Source organism: Uloborus diversus, chromosome 7 (assembly GCF_026930045.1).
Source record: "Uloborus diversus isolate 005 chromosome 7, Udiv.v.3.1, whole genome shotgun sequence".
In the NCBI taxonomy this organism is placed as follows: Eukaryota; Metazoa; Arthropoda; class Arachnida; order Araneae; family Uloboridae; genus Uloborus; species Uloborus diversus.
Genome location: NC_072737.1, coordinates 131,505,143 through 131,530,550, shown reverse-complemented (window position 1 = coordinate 131,530,550; position 25,408 = coordinate 131,505,143). Strand labels below are relative to the sequence as shown.

Genomic DNA, 25,408 nt, shown 5'->3' with positions numbered 1-25,408 from the left:
TCGAAATAAATTTAGCTTTTTACAACTTAGGCCTATATTCTGACAGTTAGTGTGGTATGGAATCATTTGAATTTCGTCCTCTTTTAAAGATATTCAACTTATTGTGTCGGTTATCTTTTGTTGAAATTGTATGACAGTTTTAGACATAGTTGTAATAGGTTATGGTTGGAATGTAAAAGACTCGATGTTTTTTCTTCCTTTTTTTTTCTTGTTTCTGAAGGAGCGACGGGGGAAACTAAATTGTTACTCTTCGAAATGTTTACTTTGCTATCAAAGCATTTATTTAAAGCTTCCAAACATCAACATATTTGTGGATATGGCATAAAGTGAAATAAAATTATTTCTTTTATATCACAATGCATTTTTGTTTTGTGTGAGAATTTTTTTTGTTTTATTTATCCATTAGGAGTTTAATTTTTTGAGTTTATATTTAATTTGCTGAGCATTGCACGTTTTTAACTCTTTCATTTCATATTGAAATCTAAGTTGATCAGCAGTTTCTGAAAGTACTTGAAAAGTGCAAGACAGTAAAAATTTAAGTGATGAGGTGAAGCTTTGGCTGCTATACATATTGAGCTATAACATTAAACAAACAATAAACGTATATAAAATCATGTTATTCTCCATTTGTATTAATATTCTTAATTTCTTACAACATTTTCCCTTTACATTTACATTTTTTCCGTTTTTTTTTTTTTTTTTTAAATTAATATCACCAATTAAATTTTTCTTTGCTTGCACAAGTAGTGTCAGAAAAGCAGATATTTTGGCTTTTTTATTTCCAATAAGAGATAAGAGGCCATTCATTAATTACGTAAGGTTCCCGAGAGGAGGGGGGGGGCATTGAAAAATATCTACATACCCTTCTTTGTTATTTTGAGAGGGGGGGGGGTTGAAACCCAGTCTGACCTAGTATTTCCCAAGTTGATATTTTATACATTTGAAATTGCGCGGTCAAATTGTTTGACAGATTATATTTCATTTGCGTCTGGGAAGTAAAAAGTTATCAGGATGAGCTGTTTTTTATTTGTTTGACAAAGAATGAATAGTATAATATAACATAAAATATCGTACTATGTATGGTATGTTTCATTTTTAACTAGTACTATCGCATCATATTCAAAAAAAAAAAAAATATCAAACATTCAGTCTAGATTCTAAATATTTCTTTGCACAAAAGGTTGAATTTTATAATAGTGAGTTGAATTTTGATTCTAGTGATGTAAAATTATTTTATTATTCTGAAAAATTAAATAAAATCTTATGTAAGGATAGGGGTTGGGGGTGAAAAATCTAACGTAGCCTTACATGGGGGGAGAGGCAAAAATAGTCAAAATCATCCTTACATAATGAATGGCCCATAAGAAGCCTTATTTGGAACGTTAAAAGCATGGTCAGGAATTAAGTTGATGTGGTGCATTCTTTTTTACTTGCCTACCAATTTACAAAAATCTTACATAAAAAATGATAAAAATTTCAGCCTTTTAAAAAATTTTATTTTTGATAATTTTCTAGATTTTTATCATCCAGATTTATTGTTTATTATCTTGATTAATGACTAAGAAATTGATTTTGCTGTCAAATTATAAAACAAAATGAAATATTATACCTAAAACCAAAGTTTGCCAGAAAAAAAAATGAATAATGAACTAAATACAAAACTTATTTATCTTATATTTAAAGCATTGTGTTTTTTTAAAGGAATACAAAGACTATTGGATTTCATCATGCCAGGTCTTCTGAAAAGTGTAAGTTATTTATTTCCATTCATCATTTTTTTTATCATTATTTATTAATTTGATAAAATTACTTTTATGTATATTTTTTCATTTTGTGCATATACTTAATTTGAAATGAGCCAGCACATAGATTATGAAGAGTTAATAAATATTTGTGATGAAAAACTTTCACTATCGTTTTTATTAGTCGCCTCAGATCAACAGTAGGACATCTTAGTGTTATTTATTCCTTGGATTAGCAACCGTCCCCCACTTTTTATGGTTCAATCATTCATTTTATTTTTTAGTTTGGGAACCAAAACTAGAAATACTATTAAAAGCAGAAATGTCAATATTTTCAGATCATAATTATTTGTTTTACTTTGTATATCTCTTAACGAAACATTATTTAGCACAAGCAGTAACTTTTAGTTTATGTATTTATTATTTAGATATTAGTAAATGAAATGTTATACTTAAACAAGCTATACTTGCTTAATGAAGTTATTACCAAGTATTTGTGACATATCTCTGGGGGAAATAATGTAAGTTTAATTCATGTCTGAGTGTTTCTGCAGGGAAAGTTATTGTGTACATAATTGATCAAAATCTTAAGAAAAACGTGAGTTAAGCTGTTAGATTTACATCAATTACCACATATGCTCTCAAAACCAGCCTTTCAGCAGTATTTTATTGTTTTTTTTTTCTCTCTTTTTTTACCTTTCATTTTCTTGTTGCTCCCTCCTCCACTTTTCTGTCCCAATCACCGTCTCTGATCTCCAGTAATTTAAGTCCTAGATGATTGATTTTGTGCATCGTAACGGTATATTATGTTGAATAATTCATCTTTTTCAAAAATGCGGTAAAAATTCAGCTCTTTATGTAAGAAACTATAATATATAGTTAAAAAACGGCCTAAAACAGTTTGAGAGGTGTTTAAAAGTATCGAAATTAATTGGGTATGTCAATTAAAAAAGATATACCCTTTTCCATAATGCGAAATTTCGACTTATGCAAGGAGTCTTGGAACACATCTCTCACGTAAGTCGGGATTCGACTGTACATATACATGGATGTGGTTTTCATTGTTTTTTTAATTCAGTATACATTGAATATGTACCTTTTGACTCCCCATGGAAAAATTTGGAATGACAGACCTGGTTTGAAGCAGCAACCAACTTTCTGTAACGAATAAATAATTTACTTTGTTTCACCATATTAAAATATCACTTTCACTTTCTTTTAAGCTTTTATCTATGCATATTTCACATCATTAACTACTAAATTCTTATTAAAAGTTTTAACATGATTATGAAGCTCTAACATGAGATATTTTTAGATTTTTTTTCCCATGGTAAAACTATGTGATTAACGTGAGAAGCATTTGTGTTGTTCATGTTCATGGAATAATATAAAATTTCTCTAAAAGGTGAAATTTGAAATATTTTTTAGGTTTTTCATCTTTTGATGATAAAAAATCAATGATTCCTGACAAGTTTTATGAATTTTTTAGAGTGAAAGAGAACCATTTGAAGTTCATGTTTATGGACACAGAATAATGAAATATTTTACAGACAACAATAAGAACATCATATCTTTTGCCGAGTTTTGCGAAGGAAAAGAGCATTGGGAAGTCTGTCGATACTTTTTTGCCTGTTTGCATCTGGTATGTTTTTGAATTAATTCAAATTTACTTAAATCTATTTTTGTTAGAAAATAGTTCTTTCTAAAGCATGCCTTATTGTGATCTGATTATTTGCAAATTTTCATTTTCTTATTATATTTACATGAATTACTTTGAATGTTTATAACTGCCTTTAAGTGTAATGTGTGTTGAATCTAAAGACAAAAATGTTGAATGGGAATTTTTTCATTCTCAGCAGCATAGCGACATAATATAGATGCACTCATACACACAGTGTGCAGATACATTTGTGGTATTATGTGCATTTGCTGAAAATTGTTAATATCTATATTAAACATTGTCTATCACTAGTCAACAAAAAAGAATTTTTTTTATGCACCCTGGTTTTAAACAATCAATTCTTACTAATTTTGGGTCGAGAACAACGAATATGGTAATGGATTTTTTTATTAGCTCTTATTTTCAAGATACAAAAAAGCCCATTGGAGAAAGATGCACAGCAACCACACATTAATTTAAAGGTAACATTAAAAATGGAAAAAAAAAAAAAAAAAATCCTGTGCAACAAATGTTATTAAATAGGTCTTGTTTTTTTTAAACAATGCTTATTTTTCGTAAAAAGGTGGTTGCTTTTGGCTTATTACTGTAAATGCTTCATTTTCGATTGCTTTTTGTATGTCAAAGGACCATCTCTTATAATAGTTCAGCAGCATTTGGTGAGCATTAACGCAGATCAATGACCCTGATATCTGTGTTCCATTGTAAAGATATCTTGATGAAACTTTTCCTCATGCTCACTGCTCATAGCTTTAGTTTTAAACAAAATATCCTGGAAGAAGTGAACAAAATAGAGTTTCAGAGATTCATCAATGGTCACAGAACTTCCGTATAATTTGTTTAACCAACCGTTTTTAGTTTTCCTCTTCTGTGATACTTATAAATACTTGTAATACATCCTTAAATGCTTCCTTGGTGTTTTTTTCTCCCCTCGCAATTTTTTTTTTCAAAAACAGTGATTTTCATAACTGCCCATATTTGAAGGGCTGTTAAAAATTCTCTCCTTAATTTTAGCTTTAATATATCTTGGAATGGGGTCGTTTCTAAAATTTTTAAAGTATTTTTTTCTGAAAGAGTAAAGTATTTTTTTCTTAAAATCATAGGATCTGACCAATTTTCAAATAATTTATTTAAGTTTAATATTTTTAAAAAATTACCTTAATCGGCACGCTTTCATTGTTTATGCTTCTGTCGTGTGTTATCACAAATGATGAAATGCCATTCAATGTTGCCATTCACAAAACAAAATATTTAATTTGCATCTTTACTTACGTGTATTGGCAACGATATGGTTGATAGCAAGCGTAGAGCGCAATTTTAATTCACTGCTTGATTATCATAACGTGGAAACGTAGTAGAAAGATGCGGCAAAGTGCATCACTTGTGACGTCATCAAGACCACGCCTTGTTTGAAAAATCGGACATTTTAAAAAATTAATTTAACAAAAACTGTTGGGGAAAATGAAAGTATTTTCTGGTCCCCCATGTTATTTTTTTTTGCTCATTCTATCTATTTCAATGACTAAAAGTAGTACTTTTGACTGAAGGAAACCACCCCATTTCCCTCAAAGGTTTTTGAAAAACATCTTTTTTCACAACTTTTACGAAATTTTTCATTATTCCCAGTAGGAATGAGCATGAGTGAAACAGGCCCGGGGACAGAATTCTCGGTCCCCTGTGCAATTAAGAAATCCAGGCCCCTAGATAGTAGCTGGGCTCCTAGTAATAAAAATACTAGAAAAATTAGTTAATAAAAGTTAACAATTAAATTCATCTTCTATAAACAACACAGAATTGCTCAAAATAAATCACTCAATGTCCATTTTAAGCACTGGGATGTTTTTAATTTCGTCTGCCGCTGTGAGTCCCAGCCCTTATGCATTTGCCCCCCCCCCCCCCTGTTGCCAGCCCTGGGTGGAAGCAGAAATGGGTAGATCTACTAGAGGCTGATTTTGGCCATTTCTCTTCTCAGAATTTGAATTTCTTGAGGTCCATTTTGGTTTTCATATAGAGAGATTTTCTATCTCAACCTGGGGTCGAAGTTTAAAAGACATTTAGTCCCATGGGTGGTGTTTCTATCTGCCAGGACAAAAGAGCATTAGTGAGAATTCACTATCCTAGTTGGCTCTGTATCTTCAAAACTAGAGCGATTCTCAACTTTTTATGGTAATTTGTGTGTTTAGCGAGACGATATACTTCGGAAATAGCTATTTTTGAGCCGGATGCATTTTTGGTGTTGACTAGTGTTATCTTCAAAATTTGTAGATAAATTAATAAAAAATGTTGAAAATTGCTTTCACAAGTGGGGGTTTAACCATTTTCCCCAGAAAGGATTCGAAATGGAAAATAAAATTATACAATTGGAAACCATCTCTGATGACATTACAAGAAGGAATAGGTTTCGGTAACTCTCTTCCGTAATTGTTTCGAAATTGAGGTCCTAACAGCACAATTTTGGATGATTTTAATAATACTTGAGAAGGGCTGAAATTGGGGCGCTCCCAGGAAAGAATTTCAAAGTTGTGGTTCTAAAAATAAAACCTTTGACTATTTTCAATAAGGTAGGAGGAAGGCTGAAATCAGGATCACTCTCCAGGAAAGTTTTTGAAGTAAAGATCCTAAAAATAAAATTTTAAACGATTTGATGCGATGTAAAGGTGGGGGTTATGGAGATCTTTCCCTCGAAAATTTTTTTTAATGAAAATTCTAATTATGTATTTGTAGGACCCCTAATGCTGAGTGATTGAATTAGGTTTGAGGAATCTCCTCTGGCAAATATTTGAAATTTTATACTATCTTCAAAATGTTGGGAACGGGCGTGAGATGGGGGTGGTTCGAGGGCGCTCCTACACAAATATTTAGAGTTGATGTCCTATAAACAAAATTGTTTGCTTTCTTCGATGACTTTTGGGAGAGAATTGGTGTTTTCCTAAAATTAAAGTTATAAAAATGCAATTTTAGGCTGCCTTTGGTGACGTAAAATGATGGGGATAGAATTAGAAAACTGTTCCTCCCCCCTATTTTGCTTTGTCCATAATCTGTTTTCTTTCAGTAAAAAGTTTTATAACTAAAAATTTTCTTGATCATGGTTTGTACTAATTTTCCTGTGTTTGACTTACTTTTAATAAGTTTTTTTTACTTTTGCTAAGTCAGGGGCACCCGCAGGGGCGGATGGGCCCGTCGGGCAGCCGGGCATTTGCCCGGTGGGCCGCCTCTGTTTGGGCCGCATTGAATTTTAGTATTAAATAGTGAAAAAAAAGTTTTTCTTTTCTTTTCTTTTCGTTCTTTCTTCCTTTCTTAAAAAAAAAAATCTATGGCAATATCATAATAATTTGGTACATTTCTCAACGATTTATAAGAAAATTGCTGCAAGAAAAGCAAAGGTTGCAAAATTAAGATATCAAAAACAATAACTCTACAAACTCATGCTGTAAGTAATAAGATAATTTTCTGTGTGTCGGGCCGATAAGATAATTTTTTTGCATAACTGCCCAGGACCTTCTAAGATCTATAACAACTGCCTCTGGATCTTATGGTATAATGAACACGTCAAGGCTGGGCCGTCACCAGAGGAGGCGACCGAACCGAGGCTGAAAATTTTAATTCAGTGAAGACTAAAATAATAATAATTATATTATTAATAATAAATAAATACAAGGAAAATATAAAACGTTCTCAGTGTTAAAAATTGAAATAGTAATAATAAAATAACCTCAAGTGGAATTCCATTGAAAAAAAAAGTAATTTTCTGCAAAATTTTAAAAGAAAATGAAACTTTTAAATATTTAGCAATTAAACCTTTGAATATTATTTAGGAACATCCACGTTTCTTTATTGTAATTTATCTAACTGAAGGCCGCTGAAATGTATGTTTCGAACATTTTTTTGACGAAAAAGTATGCAGTAGAGAGTACATAGCACAAACCCATGACAAGCTTCAGCTTAATACAAGAAATAGATAGATAAATAACCATGACCATTTCATAGGGGCCGCCAAAGCATGTTTTGACTAAAAAAAAAATTAAAACGCTGTAAAGGAAGTTTGAAATATAGTAATGAATAGTCACACCAGTAGTTCTAAGTGTTTGAATCTACGAAACGAAAGTAAACCAAAACTTTTATCAAGAGATTTAGGAGACATGATAGTTAAAATAAAATAAAGTTGGGAAAAGAAAACTTACGGTATCACTCATAAGTACCACATCAGTCCAAAATGGTAAAAGATTATTTTAATGAATCCCTAAAGCTTTAATTTCAAACATGCACAAACATCAAGCTGGAAGTTGAAAATTTCACTATGGAAAAACCAAAGAACTAAAATGGTCTTGGAAAAAAAAAATACTGAGGGAGGTTTTCCCACAACTTGTATCAACAATTTAAATGAAAGAACATAGGGACTTAGCCAAGAATGGGGAAAGGAGGGGGGTCCTCGAACCTTATCCCTTCCTTTTACACCACCATAAAGCATGAAAACGTTTTTTAAAACATTTATTTTGAAAGAGTGCCGGGGAAGAGTTTCCAAATCAGAACCTTGTCTCTTCTTCTCTTGCCTACCGCCATGATAGACAGCCTACAATTTTTATTCAGGACTTCAAATTCGAAAAGTTTACAGAAGAGTGATTACCTAAATCCTGCAGAAACATCTCTACTCCATCCTTAAAGATCACCAAAAATTTAGTTTTTAGGACTTCATTTAGAAAATTTTCAGAGGTCACCTACCCTCTCCTCCCTCTTTTATCCTAAAAGATGGTCTGAAACTTCATTTTTAGGGCTCCAAAGCAAAGACTATCCTGAACTGCATTTAATTCAAATTTCGCGAAATTACCAAAGGAGTATAATCGAACAGCTTCACTGACTAACATTACCAAAAATCGTCTAAAAACTGAATTTTAAAACTGAACTTTGAAAATTTTCGTTGGAGCATTCTCAAAATGATCACCAGCATCATTAAAGGTCTTTTTAAATTTCTTTTTATGACCTTCAATTTCGAAAGATTTCAGGGAGATCTCCCGAAAACTCCTCCCGTTCACGTAATTGAAAATCGACTAAAATAACGCTTTTTAAGCTTTAGCTTCGAAAAATTGTCGATCCCCTTTACGTTATTAAAAAAGAGCTGAAATCCCATTTTTTGGATTCCAATTTCAAAAAATTTCCTGGGGAGCACCCCCGAGCCTCTTCATTCCATAACATTACCTAAGATACTCTGGAACGTATTTTTAATGAAACAAATTTAAAAAAAAATCTCGGGAGCAAATATTCGGGACACCGGATCTTTGCTCTTACTAACATTTCCAAAGATAGTCTATTCCTGCCGTTTTAGAGTGGAACATTACAATAGTTTACAAAGTTAGTCAACCTATCTTTAACATAGTCAGTGATACAGCTTTAGCGCTTTCAAGTTCGAAAAATCACCGGGACAGTGCCCATGAACCCTCCCCCCCCCCTGCAAAGATCGCCTAAAAGGCATTAAGATTATACAAATCAGAAAAATGTTTAAAACGTCGGCCACTGAATTTCTCCTTTCCGAATCATCACCAAAAACCGTATAAAGCTGCGTTTTTAGAGCTGCAATGTCACGAAAATTTTCTGGGAGAGGCCTCAAAATTTCTCCTTCCCCTAAAGCACCAAAGATCGCCTCAAGTCCCATGTTTAAGACTACAAACTCGAAACTATTTCCGGTGTGAAACCCCCGGAGTGAATATTATATTTACGATTAGGTTCAGGTTGTCAATACTTAGATAAGATTTTATAACTACTTGCTCTTAACCCAGAAGCTGAACTCATTCTTTACCTCTCTATTTAAGATAAGTCTGAAATAATTAAATGACTGCCCATTTCATACACGGGAAGTGTAAAAGGTAGAAGGTTTTTTTGTGATCTCGCGACGGGCATAAATCCAGAAGATATCTGCTGATCTTAACACAGGGCTAATGTTTCCATGATGGCTTAACATGTCCTCCACTTGAAGCCCTACCTTCCTTTTTAGCTAATACACCATCTGCTCCTCAGAAGATTCTTTACCTTATCCATTTTCCTCCGCCATCAAAGATAGCCTATACGTATGTTCTTGAAACTGAAAATTTCAACAATTTTCTTGGGGCTCGCTTCTAAATCCTCTTCTAATATCATTAAGGATCTTCTAAATTTTTGTTTTGCACGTTCATTACAATTATACATTGTTTTTACGCGATATCACATAAAAAGTCCCCCCTCTTCAAGCGTTATTGCAAGGTGTGCCTACAGAGACAGTCTTTGGGGGGGGGGGAGGATTCAGTTTATCGTTAACAAATTTGTTAAAGAACAAATTTCAAGAAACATACCCTCACCCCAAAAGCCTCAATTATCTTCTAAATTTGCGATTTGCACTTTGGGAACTGCAATTGAGAAATTTTGCTTAGAGAGAAATCCTGAACCCCACACCTTCTAGTGTTTCCAAAGATAGCTTTTACATGCGTTTTTAAGATTCTAATTTCGAAAATTTTCTTGAGAAATTCTCCAATCCCCGCCCCCCCCTGCAAACATCGTCCAAGATCATTTTAAAATAGTTTAACAGTGCGTTTTTAAAGCTATAATTTCGAAAATTTTCCTCGAATTCCCCATTATCTACATGAATATTAAACTTTTTACTTTGCAAGTGTTCTTATTACTAGTTCTTTTTCTCCACATTCGTAAAACACAATTCTCCTAATTTGAATCATCAGACTCTAGTGATGACTCCCTCCTAAAACTAGAAGCTAGGTCCATTATTTCTTTTACATTTGAAAATTGGGGGGGGGGGGGCGTCTCCTCTTCAAAGAGTAACTCTTAAAGGGCCGGCCGGTCTGTACATGCCAGGGCCGGTTCGTGCTGTCCCATCCGCCACTGGGCACCCCCCGGGTGCCCCTGACTTTGCAAAAGTGCAGGCCCATCTTTGCAAGTTTGCACCCATCGGCCCTCAAACCTATGCACTTTCGTTTTTTTCTCTCCCCCGAACCTGTGTGCTCTTCTGAAGTCAAGGTAGACACAGTCTTGGAGGACCCAGTCCGCCACTGGACAAAGCTATATTTTAATGAAATATATTGTTCAAATCAAAAATATTGGAAATTATCTGCTTTGACCGGAAAAGGAACTCGACTCAATCATTACGCCCCTGCCCTATCCTCCAATTGCTTCTTTTTCTGCCAAAACAGGTTGGTTGCTATCTATTCTAGTTGAATTTTGCATCTCCATATATACAGAGGTGTGAAAGTTATTAGAATAATTGTGATTTCTTCAGTTTTTCTTGAATAATTTGGTATATACTTGCAATAATTCATAAATAGCAATTTTTGTTGTTGTTCCAATCAATTTTTCACTTTTTAGAGTAGTTTTGGGGCATTATTTTGTTTAATGCTGGCATGTTTTAAAAAGAAAAGCATTTAATTCAAAGTTATGGAAATCTTTGCATTGCATAAAGAATGTATATTAGCAATCAAATTTGAAATGAATTTTTAAAATGTTCTGATTGGTCTGCAAGTACTTAATTTTATTTCCTTGGGTAGGCGTCAGTATTATTTTATTCTTAAAGCCATTCTTTTTGCAACATTAATTAGCTTTTAATCGTAGTTCTTTTTCTCTTTTGTCAAAGGATTATTCCGAAATCATGAGTGAAGCAAGTAATATTTTCCCTAGAAAATTAGCTGCCATAGAGTGTAGTATCCAAGAAAATCACTATACACATTATAAAATTGCTACAAATCTAAAAATTTTGCTAGAATCTGCGTGTAGATCAAAAAGATCTTTGGAGTTCAAATGGGAATTTTTTATTCTCGAGTAAGGAAACATAGTAAGAAAAGTAAATTTACTGCAAGGTCAGAAAGGAAGTTAATTCAAATTGCTAAAACCAGGGTTCGCACGGGTTATGGAAATCCTGGAAAGTCATGGGAAAAAACTAGACAAATTTCAGACCTGGAAAAGTCATGGAAAATTAATATTTTCATTGAAAGTCATGGAAATTTATTTGAAGTCATGAAAAAATGTTTTGAGCGGTAAGAAAGTAACAATATCTAACAGAGCACTAGAAATATTGAGTGGTTTAGTAATATTGCATATAACTTGATCAATTTCAGAAACAATTCCGAGTTTTGGAATCCAATTTCATCCGCTTCTGTAACAGCCGCTCGCCGTTTTTTTGTAATGCGATTTTACTACTAGGACATCACTAATTTTGAATTCACCATTATATTCTGCACTTTTTATATTTTATATTCTGTAGTAGTGGACTTGCACTTCCTTGATTTTGCCGCTCCCCCTCAAAAAGTGTAATTGAATTGCACCCAAGTTTGTTTCAACTACTTGTAAAAATTCATTATTAAATTTACCAGAGTTTATCTTAATATGTTGAAATCTTTAGAAAGTGAAGATTTTAGTCAGGCAATAGAACATAGAAATAGGGGAATTCTAATACTCTAAAACAGTGGTACCCAACATACAGCTCGTAAAACTGATCCCCTTGTGGCCAGCAGAAATATCTGATTTAGAAAATTGAAAAAACTGAAAAACGTGGCTTTACTTTAATGAATGGATATAGTATATTGTTCATTTACATCGAGTGAGTAGATGCACTATTGACACCAAAGGGCAATGTTTTTATGAAGTAAATTTATTGTTGGTAACTTAGTAATGACCCATTCAAATTTTGTCCCATTCATTACTATTTTGCCTCATTTATTAAATATTTGTTAGACATTTAAACATCAGTGTATTGCATTTTTACTTTACTTGAATTGATATGATGAAGACAAATAAGAATAATTTATTAGTTTCTGCAGTGCACTGATATTTTTTCAGCCACACGTAAGTGCCCTCCAATGAGGTAGTGGCAATCACATAAAAGTTTTTCGAAAGCTCATTTCCAAAAAATGGCAAGTTAGGCATTTAATTGTACTATTCTCTTCGTGTAACAAGGTCATGAAAATTTTTATGATGTCATGAAAAAGTCTTGGAAAAGTCATGGAAATTTTTTATCCAAATTGAGTATGAACCCTGTAAAACTAACAGTAAAAACAACTGATCACAAACTAAAAATCTCTCTACAAACATATGGAGTAAATGTATTTGATTTTTCCATCCGTTAGGTAGCTCATTTCAGTTGAACTCGATGCTTGTTGTAAACATAAATAACAGAATTTTTTAAAAAATACAAAGCAGCTTTCAAAATGCACTCAAAAGGACAAAATAACTTTTCTGTGTCAGAAAGGACAATTTAAATTCCTGTAGTTTTCGAAAATTCCAAGAAAATGACACCACAAACGAAGAAAAGTGCGACTTAAGTCATGAAGAGAATTTATTATCATTATCTAGCTTTCAATCATAACTTTGAGTGTTGAAACATGCATATTTTTCGTATTGGGAAAGTTTGGTTTGAAATGACTAGAACCACACTTTTGTCCACACTCACTTACTGTAGTTACATAAATTTGCATTTGTTGTTTTAATTTCAAGATTTTAATTAGAGGTCAATCCGTGCATCAAAATTTTAAAAACTATTCCATGATTAAAATGTTTCTGAGGAGAATTTGTTTTGTTACTCTTAATTTTTTTAAAACAAAATACAGTCCCTGGTCAACTTATTAGACGCACTGTTGTTTTTCAATAAAAACAATCTTTTGGACGTGTTTATGTGCAGTATTGTTATATTTAAAATATGTTGGATTGGTCGCGTAATAGCCCCGAGATAAACCCAATTGAAAACATGTGAGAGCTTAAGAAAAGAGAAGTGGCTAAAGATGTAATTACAGACAAAACGGAACTTTTAGAAAAGATCGTTGATGTGTGGAATCATCATCCTGAAATGCATGAGACGGTACAGTCTTGCATTGATAGCATACCGCACAGAATTAAAGCTCTCATAGCGGCTTAAGGTGGCTCAACAAAATATTGACTGTTCATTACATTTTCTTTATTTTTGTTCAAACTTTTATAAATATATATTTTTCCTACAATTACAATGTTTCATTGGTGTTACCTGTAGGTACTTACATGGTGAATAATATGAAAATACATTGTACATCGTAATAACCATGTAGCTGCACAGTATCACCTGATAATTAGCGTTTTCCATAAAATTTGTATGGTGTGTCTAATAATTTGGCTAGGGACTGTATATATGCTATGAAAAATATTCCTTAGTTGGTACCTTTCTTAGATATTCCTCGTTTTATTGTTATGAATAGTCCTTTTGTGTATTAACTTATCTGGCAGGGAAAAGAAAGAACCTAAGCTTATATGCGGTGTTGGTTCAAATAAGATGTCTATGGCTATGTTTCACCAATGTGCTTCAAATTTCTTTAAAAGAGTCTTTCTCAACCAGAGTTCTCTTGAAGCTTGGGTTTCACAATTTTTTCTTTAACGATCCATAATAAATTGAAAGTATGTCAGGGGTAGGCAACCTTTTTGCAATAGCATGTCACATTGACAAAATGAGAGAGAGATCTGGGCCAATGGGCATTTAAGAAAAAAAAAATGTTATTAAAATACATAAAGAGCATAACAAATGAGCTTCTTCATGAATTATTTATTTATTGTTTATTAAAAAATGAAATAAAATATTACTAAAAGAAAGCAGTTCAATAACCTTAGCTGGGTTTAGAGTAAAATATTAGACATTATTCCTAGATTGAAATAAGACACACTAAAAATATTTATCTCTTTTCTTTTATTATCATTGAGCATTTCTCTCCCTTTTCATCAGCAGGTCAGATAGACCCACATTTGTGCTGCATTAGGACTTTGGCCCCAATTATAGATTGTGCTCGTTCTCTTCAAAGTAAAAAATAAACTTTTTGGTAACTTTAATCTGAGATAACAATGTGGTGTGTTCTTTTTAACATAATATAAAATGTTTTTTTTAAAAATATATTTTTAAATATATTCTAGGCAATTTCCTATTAAGGAAAGGGAAATTTTAAACATTGACTATTTTCTTCTTATTTTAATCCTCAACATTTTAGAAGAAAAAAATATCATGGATGTTAGGATTTTCTTGAACCAATCTTTCTCACTCATCTTTGCCAAAGCAATTTTATAAAAGGTGGGTCTTTGTTTAGCCAGGATGTATTTTCAACTAAACTAAAGGTTCTCCCTAAAAGTATCTTTTTTATTGTTATCAGTATTTTTCCCTTTAATTCTTGGGTAGTTCTCAAAAGGTGGGAACAAAAAAGTAAATTCTGAGCGATTTTTAAAATTTTCAAATTTGACATCAATTTTGTTTTTATTGCATAGTATGTATACTTAGAACATCATATATAAACATAAGAAAATGGCAGGTATTTATAAAAAATATTAAATAGCAAATTTAATGATCGGTCTATAGGTAACAGATTGTGGTCATAGTTGTCCAGTAGGTAACATTTCAGACATCATCATAATTTAAGCTTCACAATTTTCGATCTTTTCCAATGAAAATTTTATCTATTTTTAAATTCTGCAATTAAAAGTAGAGTATTAATGAAATACTTGAAAAATTTTTTGTTATGGTTTCGCAGAATGCGCAACCCCCCCCCCCATTCATTTTGCCAGGACAGGTGATAAAAGTCGCCAAAACTGACGCAGTTGATGAAAACCGGAATTCCCCGCTGAAGTAATCCTTTGGTTATCGTACACTGTGTGTTGTAGCCAATCAAGGTTCGCTTGGCGATTTTTGTGCTAAGAAGAGAAATACCTAAATATTAGAACATTGAAAAATTATTTATTAAATAATTGCTGTTTAGCTGTCGGTTTATTGTCCTAATTTGAAAAAAAAAAATATCCAAAATATCAGTAAAATAACAGATAATCATGTTCAAAATGTTGCAGAGTTATGAGCTGCTGCTATTTTATTTACTTAAATGCTTTCGTTACAATCTCAAATTTGTGTTTCTTTTGTTATTTATGTAATGTTCAATGCATAACTTATTAATTATGCAAAATACCAGTGGATTGCAGAAATTAACATTATAATAACTTTTTTTTATCGAGGTTATAAGAGAGTAGATCATTTATAATCTATACTAATATTATAAAGAGAGAAGGCCGATTTTTGTGTGTTTATATGTTCGAGGTAATCTCCGGAACCACTGCACCTATTTAAAAAATTCCTTCACTATATGAAAGGTGCTTTCTTACTGAGTAACATAGACTATTATTCGAAAAAAATCCAATAAATAACTCTTCTTTTAATTAAAATTTAGGCCCAAATTTCACCTAAATTGCCTATTATTGGCTGTTAAAGGGGTGAACAATTACTTTCACATATTAATATTATGTATCGTTGAAAAGGGTAGAATTTTCTGCATTCTAAACAATTGTTTCAATGCTCTAACGTAATAGTAATTTGCGTTTTTAGCTCGAACTTTTTTAGGCTTAGCTGAAATTTAGGCACTACTTTCTTCATTGAATCTATCAATAAAAAGTGAAGGAATCATCCCACAGTTTTCTTTTTGACACCATTGGAAAAAGCAACACTTTTTACTCTAGATCTCTTATTTACGCTTTTTGAATACACTGTTTATTTCCTTATTTTGCATTTAATTTCTCAAACTTATTTTATTTCATGGGTTGCGCTTTTAAAATTCGCATTTTAATTTCTTAAAAGTATTTTAATATCTGTTGTCATTGTTTGGAAGGGTAATTTTGCATGGTGTTTTTTTTTCTTTAATTTAAGCCAGATTGATGAATATATATCACTTGACACAATTTTTATTCTCAAGATAGACTGGGCAAAGCCGGGTAACGCAGGTCCTAATATATAAAGATTTGAAAGCTACTGTTAATGTGATTTTATACCTTTTTGTTTGTTTGGTGAAACATTTATTATTTCCAAAGAAAAATCATCTGAGGATTATTGGTTTAAGGCAACCGTTAATGTAATTCATTGTTTGGGCAATTTGTTTTGAAAGAAAAGAAACTTTTGATTTGTTTTTATCCAAGTGAAATGTACGACATTTTCTTTTTTTTTTCTTTTTTTTCTGACGACAATTTTTGAATGTTCCGCAGGATGTTTTTTTTTCGTTAGACTGCTCGATCATGATAGCGTGGTTGCTGGGCAAGTTTTGAGATAAACAACACTAGAGTTGCGGAATTATTTTTACATATGAAAGATATTAATTGATGGTTTTTTTTTTGTTTATTTGGCGAAATATTTTAAATTGCAGTAAAAACAGCTTTACTCACTAAATAGAGTTTTAAAGCAACTGTAAATCTAATTGAATGATTTGATGAAAAGTTTTAAATTCCAAAGAAACTTAAATAGTTTTTTTTTTTTTTTTTAAGGTGTGTATGCATTTTATACAAAGATAAATGATTATTTCACATTAGAGGGGGAGGGGGCATCAATATTTTTTATTCAATGAACTTCCATTAAATTTTTAGCACGGGCATCGCTGTGCGGGTACTGCTAGTAATGAATAAATGGACAGAAATATCGACGTCTAGATCGTATCACAATTTGGACATCTCACATGTATGTTTAAGAAAAATGATTTTGCTTCAAAGATACTGCATTGAAGCATATGAAAACAGTTTAAAATAATTAAAAAATGGTTTTGCGGATCAAAAAATACCTCTAAAACATATAAATCGTATACTTAGTTCTCAATAGCATTGTCCAAATCTTAACTTTTGGACATAATCAAACTTCAGACTTACATTGTTTCTAAAATGGTTTGCAAAATAATCTTTCTTTACTTTTATAATTTGCGGAAAATATTACCAAGAAATTATTCAATTTGGGATTTGTACCCTTTTTTTTTTAAACTTATGGAAATATTAATAAAAATTTTTTTTTTTGATGGTACATTTGCTGAGTTAACGTTTTGAATGTCCAAAATTGTGCCTTTTAGCAAAGAAATTTTTTTAAAAGGGTATTTGAAGAGCATTTTCCCATAATTTATGCCAATTCTTGTCTCTCTACAGTATCATAATTTTACTCAAAAATATTTGAGTGAATTAAAATAAAAGGTATTTGGTGTTAAAGCTTGAACGTTTAGGTATTTGTTTGTAATAGGGTCAGCTAAACATTTTACAAAAAAAAAAAATCTTTTTGTGCTTCTGGATGGGTGTTTAAGCTTTATTCAAACCTGGATTAAGGTAAATGTGACTAGACAAAAGATTAGAGCAAGAGATACCAAGTTAAGAAAAAGGCTCATGTGGCAGCACAAAATTGTTTGTTATTGTAAGCTGATGGTAAGATAGGAATGAAAATGTTGAGAATGATACAAATGTTGGACTAGCAGTAAATGTTTTGGTTTTTTAAACTTCAATTTTTAAAAAAAATCTATATAAAATGTTGGTCTTTAGGAAAATGTGTAATTACTTTGCTTGTTTGCAGGCTACAAGTGATAAAGTTGGAATATCAACTATAAAGAAACCTGATGGAACTGATGTTCTGTTGCTGACATTGCTCTCAAAAGATTAAATTAATTTATTATATATGGACTTCTTTAATTTACAAACAATTTGTTTGTACATATTGGCATTTCATTTTTGGTGTAAATTTTTCAATGGTAAGAATGTGTTGAATTTTTTAACAGTGAAATATATATTGAAATGCCCTTTCTTTTATACCTTTTACATCTTACAGTTACTCACTATTATGTATTCAGCAAACTGAAACAGTTGTGCAATTATATGTGTAGTTTGATATATCTATGCAATAACGAACTGTAAACGTATGGGAAATCATTTCATATTGCTAGTGATTGTATCCTACTGGAGTTTGAACTTTTAATTTTAAATTTTGAAATTTGAGTATATATAAGTATTAAAAACAAAACTTTAAATGTTTATTGTTTTTATTGTTTTTTTTTTTTTTTTAATGTTTCTTACAAAAAGTATAGAATTCTAACACTGAAGTAAATTGTTTTAAAATCTGTCCGATCCTATTGAAAACTTGAAAATGTTCAAAAATTGTACGTACTTTAGAATTGATAACTTTAGTATCATGCAGTTTTATGAATCATTAAGCATATACTATTTGAAAATAATGTATATTTTATGTCTGGAATTTAATATAGGTAATTAAATATGTATTGATACTGTAATTTGCTATGTATAATTTTAATGATAAAATTTGTTGAAATTTTTATCTAAATTTATAAAAGATGTCTTGCACAAGTAGTAGTTATGTTGCTTTACATCAACTATGTTTTAGCCAATTTTTAAAACTGCTACTGATATTTTTGTTGGGTTGAACTCAGGAATATATATTAATCTTAATGTAGTTAATGTTTTTAACAAATTTCTTTAATGCTTTGTAGTTTTAAAAGGAATAATACACTTTTGATGTATTTCATGCTATGTTATATTTGGTGCTATCAATATTTGTATGTAAGGGTGAAATTTTATCGCCTTTTTAGGTAATGCAATATTTTCCATTGTTTTATATTGAAGTAGCTCATTTTCATACTTTAAATGAGCTTTTGATAATAGAAATGTTATGCCATGTTTGTTGAATTCATGTCCTAGTATTCTGCACTGCCACTTCAACAGTCATGTTACATTTTTGTAGTTAACGGTGAATGGTAAAAATTGTTTTGGTTTTGCTCATTTCATTAATATATGTTGAAATTATGTTTTGGGGTTATGGAACTAACCATACATATTGAACTAACTATGTGAAACATTCTGGAAATTGAAGTTGTGCAATTTTTACAGTGAAACCTGAATAAACCAAAATGCCATGGGACAGATGAAATTCACATATTAGACAGTTTTCCACCAAACAGAGTTATTTACTCTTTCAAAAAAAGTGGAAGAAAAGGGAATTGTTCTTACCTTTTGAAAGTATGGATAATTCTCGGTATTAAAATAAAACTTGTATTTAAAAAATTCAAAAAAAAAAAAAAAAAAAAAAAAATTGTAAAACATATTTTTTTTAAAAATAATCAAATGTACTCTTTGTAGTACATGTAGTAATGCAATTTTATAGTTCTTCAAGCTTCCATTACAGAACCTACAAGTTCTGGGGGGTACATTTACTATATGAAAACTCATGCATGTGTCTTATGCATTGCTCCAGACAATTGATCTTTAGTCTTCATCACTACTGTTATTACCAGTAACTTCGTGACTTGAAATGTGTTTTTCAACCTTACCAATTGATGTTGGTGGTTAATTTGTATAATGTCATGAAATCTTGATTTTCAACTAACATGTAAAGCAATAAATTTCAGAATCACATGAATTTTCATTGATATTTTTCCATTGAAGATTTACTTTCAGAAAACAAGTGGGAGATTCACTAGTGGTAGATTTAAGCTGCTCTATTTCATGCCAGGTATCATACGCTGAAAAATATTAATGGGCTGACAGGATATTAATCATAGGAGCCATTCTTTCCAGTGAAGGCAGATTTCCATTTATAGCAAGTCTGTCTTGGGCAGGTTTCACTGTACTCTGATTTTAAACATGAATATTTTGCACTGCATACTACTTTTGGACTTTTGAAAAGATAATTTTGTTTTCAAAATATGGACCCAAGTGTTACAAGTTGAATTTTTTATTAACTTTGTTCATTGGCACATAAAATATATTCATCATCCCTCTTAATGAAAAAACTATACCTGCCAATCTACTGTTGTTGGCCATACAGGTATAGGTTTCAGATGAGTTGAACAATTCTAAAATTTTTAAAAAATACGGAACTTTGATTCTGTAAATCAACTCCAATCATTATTGGATTTTTAAACCAACATTTTACATGAAAAGAAGCTTTACAAATGTGAAATTTAGGCGTAATACACTACTTATGGGAAGTTTTGTAAAATTTGCTAATGAAAAACGTTCAGAAAATAGTTAAAAAATTCTGAGATAGTTATCTATCAGGGACTACTGAGTACATGTTTTAAAGTAAAATTTTTATTTCACAGTTCAAATTTTACAATCTAGAAATTTAAATTTTCCTATCAATCCAGGATTTGCAGATTTTATTTCAAAGTGCTTAATTTTAGAGATTACTTTATTTTAGAATTTTGAATTAAAATTCTTAATTGTTTTTACATGCTTATTTTTTTACATGCTGAAAGTCTTTTTTTTAATCATTTTTCACTCTTTCTCTTTTCCCAGCTCAAAAATGACTTATTGTTTCTAATGTTGAAATTTGAAAGTTCGTTAAATTTCTAAAGATAACTGCCTTGCATTGTTAATGTTTAGAATTGATTTAAGTCACCTCAAAATTTATATTCATTAAACATTTATGAAGTGTATTTCTCTTCTGCCTCTTTTCTCACATCATTCCTTTTGTTTTCTTTCAAAACTGGCAGTAAATTTTTAATTTTTTAGGGAAACTACTGAACTTTGTTAATGTTTTAATTTGATTGAGCAGTTATTTTGTAAATGGTTATTTTATTTAATAACCATTTACAAAATAATTAAACTGAAGTAAAATTATGTTATTTTTATAAACTTTGCTATTAAAAATTAGCTACCTGAGTCGAAGACAGTTTATTTTGAAACATTTTAAGGCATTGTTTTTGATTTAAAACTTGCTCTTTATATTCATTGGCACATCTCACATTGTTTAGTACAAAATTGCTTTGAAAATTGCATACAAACATACTTAGTATGGAGAATGAGTTGTCTTTTTTTTCGTGCAAGTCTCATACAGCTTTTTTTCCCCCTTGCATTGAAAAAGAGGATTGGTGCCACAACACCTGATGAATACAATTTTCATTGGAATTTGTATCAAATAATGTTGGATTTGAGTATGTTTACACTAGTTGCAATTGATTTGTTGTTTGAATGTTATACCAATTTGACGCTTCTTTGCAAATTACTTTGTAAGGATAGACCAAATAATTTGTAAACAAGCATCATACATAAGTGTTACTGGGATAAGATCCCAGTAATTTGATGATGTATTGAGTTTTGGCAAGGCTATATATGGCTTGAATGAGCTGTTTATTAAAAAATACATTCCTTCAATGTTCATTTTAAGTAATTGTGAAACTACACAACTGTAGATTCTAACAAGAAATTTTTTCGTGTCTGTACAAAGAAAAACCTAAATCAATTCTACTGGAATTGATGCTGCATTTTCATCCAATAAACATTTGACTTCAAGAGGTTCTGTGTAATTATTTCCATCTGTTAAAAACTCGGTTGCCATTGGTGTTTGTAGTTCACAATATACAGATGTTTGTTTCAAGTTGGTAGTTGTTTCTGCTATGTCTGATCCTGTAAAGAATAAAATTTGGTAATAAATTTTTTGAGCCAAATGTTGAGGAAATTATTTTTAAGACAGGATTATTGAGAAAATTCTTCAATAACTGTTTTGAAGAGCAAAGATGAATTCACTAGCCAAACCCACATAGAACATTACTGCTCTAAGGTGGCTTCTCTATGGAATTAAAAACTATATCTTTCAGTAGAATAGATTAATATTTTGCAGTGTCAGAAACAGGGTGAGTTTTCGGTGGGGTGATGTTAATGTGATCGGCTTGGCCATAATAGAGATAAACAATGAATTTTATTGACTATTTTACATTTTAATGAACTGTTTAAAGTTATTTAGAGCCTTATTTATTTGGCTAATTATTTTACAAAAACATCTATTTCAGAGACGTTGTAAAAGGAAGTAATGTGGAGTCCACATCAGATTTTTTACCTGAGGGCCCCACCTCATATTAAGATGAATCTTGTGGGCCAGAACACATATGCAATTAAAATATTACTTAAATAATTTTAGATGACATCCTTAACTGCAGGAATGGAAAGAAAATTGCTAACTAAGAATAGTTGTTACCATAAACCAGGGTGACACTGTCTAGTTTTCAAGTTTAGAGTCAATTTTCTTTGTACTTGCTGCAAGAATACAGGAATATTGAAATTTTTTGCGGTTTGGAGGAAGGCAAAAGGAATCCGAGATCGCTAGGGCATTTCATTTTTGACTCGCTGGATATATTTAAAAAAAATGAAAAATTGGGTGGGCAAAGTCAACCTGCTAAAGGGGGCGACATTGCCCACGTATAATTTTCATAGGAAAACACCTTCAAATATTTTGTTGGGCAAGTCAACTTAATCAGGGGTGAATAAAATCACACTGTCTATTAATTAAAAATATTTATTGAACAAAGGAATGCAGGAAATGAAATTAAACATTGAAATGTACAGGAAGTTTGTGGGAAAATGAAAAACATTTTATCCTATACATTACGAAGCTAGTTTACCAGCTCCTGTATTAGAAAGATTAGAGAGATTCTCCCTTCAGAATATGCTTGCCTATGTTTAAATTGCTTTCAGGATACTTCATTCCATGTCGAAACGTCAGGGGTAGGAGGTAGCTTAAAAATCCTAAGTTTAAAAATTTTGTCCTAAAATTCCTAAAATATGGAGTTTTGTCCCAAATTTCCTGAAAAGTTCATTATTTTATTCTGTGCTTGTGCAGAAAAAAAATAGCGCTAAAAACGAAACCTTTCATGATGAATGTCTATATTTTAAGATAAAATAAATTTCATAGGCCCTTAGAAATTTTCTCTAAAAAAGAAAGAGAGAAAAAAACCTATGCTGCTGCTGCTTTTTTTCTGGAGAAGGGGGAAAGGTGCAAGTAACCAAAACATATGTTCAGAATGCTGTTTGTTTTATCTATACCTTTTAACTTTTGCAGTCATTCCTCTTCTGCAAAAAGGATATAAAATTGAAATAATAAAGAAAATAAAAACAGCTACACAGCAAATGTTGCAGAAAAATAATTAGAGAAAAGGAATAAAATCTGATATTAAAAACAATTTCTTCTTTTGAAAAGAAATGAAAAATGTGTAAACCGAGGCTGGGGGGGGGGGGGGGGGGGTAGGTGGCAAACCCCCGTTTGCCACCTACGGTATCTCAATGCCGCCTGCAGCGGGTGGTTTTTCAAGAGAAAGAAAACCGACTTGTTGCATTTGATAAATAAAAAAGAGGAAAACTTATGCAAAAAAGTATGCTATATGAGTTTTTAACTACACTTGGGGCACACCTAACTTGGTAGCATTCGTAAAATCAAAACTGTGAACCGAAGGATGGAACAGCATTAATTTCAATATCTTTTCCATGGAACATTCCAAATTTATGTTTTTATTTCTCTAAAATACTTTTCCAACATGAAAAAGAGTGATTTAGTATTAATTTATATAAAACCAGTGGTACCCGCACGGCTTTGCCCGTAATAGAAAAATTAAAAGGTCTTTTGGTTCGCCTGTGTGGCGAATTTTCTCTCCATTTGGTTTGTACCTATGTTATGGTTCCACGTTATGATAATTTCATATCTCACCAATTGGCTTCTGCCAATGTTAGGGTTCCACGTTATGATAATTTCGTTATTTACTCGTCCATCTTATGATAATTTTGTTCTTAAAATTGGAATAGAAAAAGAACTACATCGAATTTTCGAAAAATCACTTCGAGGTGCACACCCCCATGCCACAAACTAACTTTGTGCCAAATTTCATGAAAATCTGAGGAGCGGTCTAGGCGCTATGCGCGTCACAGAGATCCAGACAGAGAGACTTTCAACTTTATTATTAGTAAGGATAAAGATAAACAAAACAAATTCTCCTCCATATTATCAAATTTTTTGAAAAATGGGCTTAAAATTGGAATAGAAAAAGAATAAAATCGAATTTACGAAAAATCGCTTCGAGGTGCACACCCTATGCTATAAACTAATTCTGTGCCAAATTTCATGAGAATCGGCCGAACGGTCTAGGCGCTATGAGCGTCACAGAGATGACAGACAGACAGAAATCCGGACAGAGAGAGATCCGGACAGAGAGAGATCCAAACAGAGAAACTTCCAGAATTATTATGAGTAAAGAAAAAAAAGAAGAGAGATAAACACATTCTTCCCCATATTATCAAATTTATATGAAAAATTGACTTAAAGTTTGAATAGATAAAGAACCTCATCGAATTTTTGAAAAATCGCTTCGAGGTGTACACCCCCATGCTACAAACTAACTTTTTGCCAAATTTCATGAAAATCGGCCGAACGATCTAGGCGCTATGCGCGTCACAGAGATCCAGACATCCTACAGACATCCAGATATCCTCCAGATAGACTTTCAGCTTTATTATTAGTAAAGAAGAGTTAAGAAAAAGAATGTCACGCAAAAGAATATTAAAGGAAATTATCTAAAAACAAAGATGTTATTTATGGAAAAGTTACAAACCCCAAAAATTTCAGGAAAATCGGCCGAACGGTTTAGGCACTATGCGCGTCACATAGATCCTTGCAGACAGAGATCCGGACAGAGAGAGATCCTGACAGACAGAGATCCCGACAGAGAGACTTTCTGCTTTATTATTAGTAAAGATTACCTACTTTACATTAATATTACTCATGTTTCTTATGATGATAAAATTTGTATGCAATTTAAAAGTAAAAAATAAAGTGATTTTCCAGTTCTATTAACATGTGCCAATTACTGGATCACAAGGTGCCATACACTGGTGTATCAGGTCCCAATTACTGGTGATTTTGGTAACTTTTTATATGCATATTTTTATAAAAGTATTGATTCAAATATTTTTGATTTTAGTGAACCAAATAGATGTACAGATGTGCACTCTTTGATACAAAAATATTTGCAAGAGAGTTTTTTTCTAAGTTCTGAAAGCAGAGGTAAGTTTAAGGACAAACTCTTAAAGTGCCAATTACTGGGGTCTTTACCTTACATACTTATATTAATAGTAAGCATTGTTCATTCATACAATTTCAAGTAAGGATCCATTTTTGTTCAGATCAAGTGGGCAAAGTGAAACCAAATTTCTGGGGTGAAGTTGCCCACAAGGATTATATCTAGTGTTTATGATTTTGAAAACAAAAATGAAAGAGTTACTTCTACCTTATTGTAAAAGGAAAATATAGCAGGTGGTACATACTGACTCAACACGTCGACAGCGCAGATGTAATTCAGAGCACACTAAAATTTCCCTGTTGACAACAAAACAACTGGGACGCGACCGAGGCATCGGCACCGATGGTTCAAAAAATTTGGCCATCGGCATTTTCGCCCGA

The 25,408-nt window shown here is 31.7% G+C and overlaps 1 long non-coding RNA gene across 1 annotated transcript; it reads left to right on the top strand.

Annotated features, from left to right (window-relative positions):
• The first annotated feature begins 1,697 nt into the window (after window positions 1-1,697).
• LOC129225698 (uncharacterized) lies at window positions 1,698-21,632 on the top strand. Its single transcript, XR_008580747.1, has 3 exons — window positions 1,698-1,748; window positions 3,232-3,384; window positions 17,747-21,632. It is a non-coding gene; the product is annotated as an uncharacterized LOC129225698 (long non-coding RNA).
• Window positions 21,633-25,408: the final 3,776 nt, after the last annotated feature.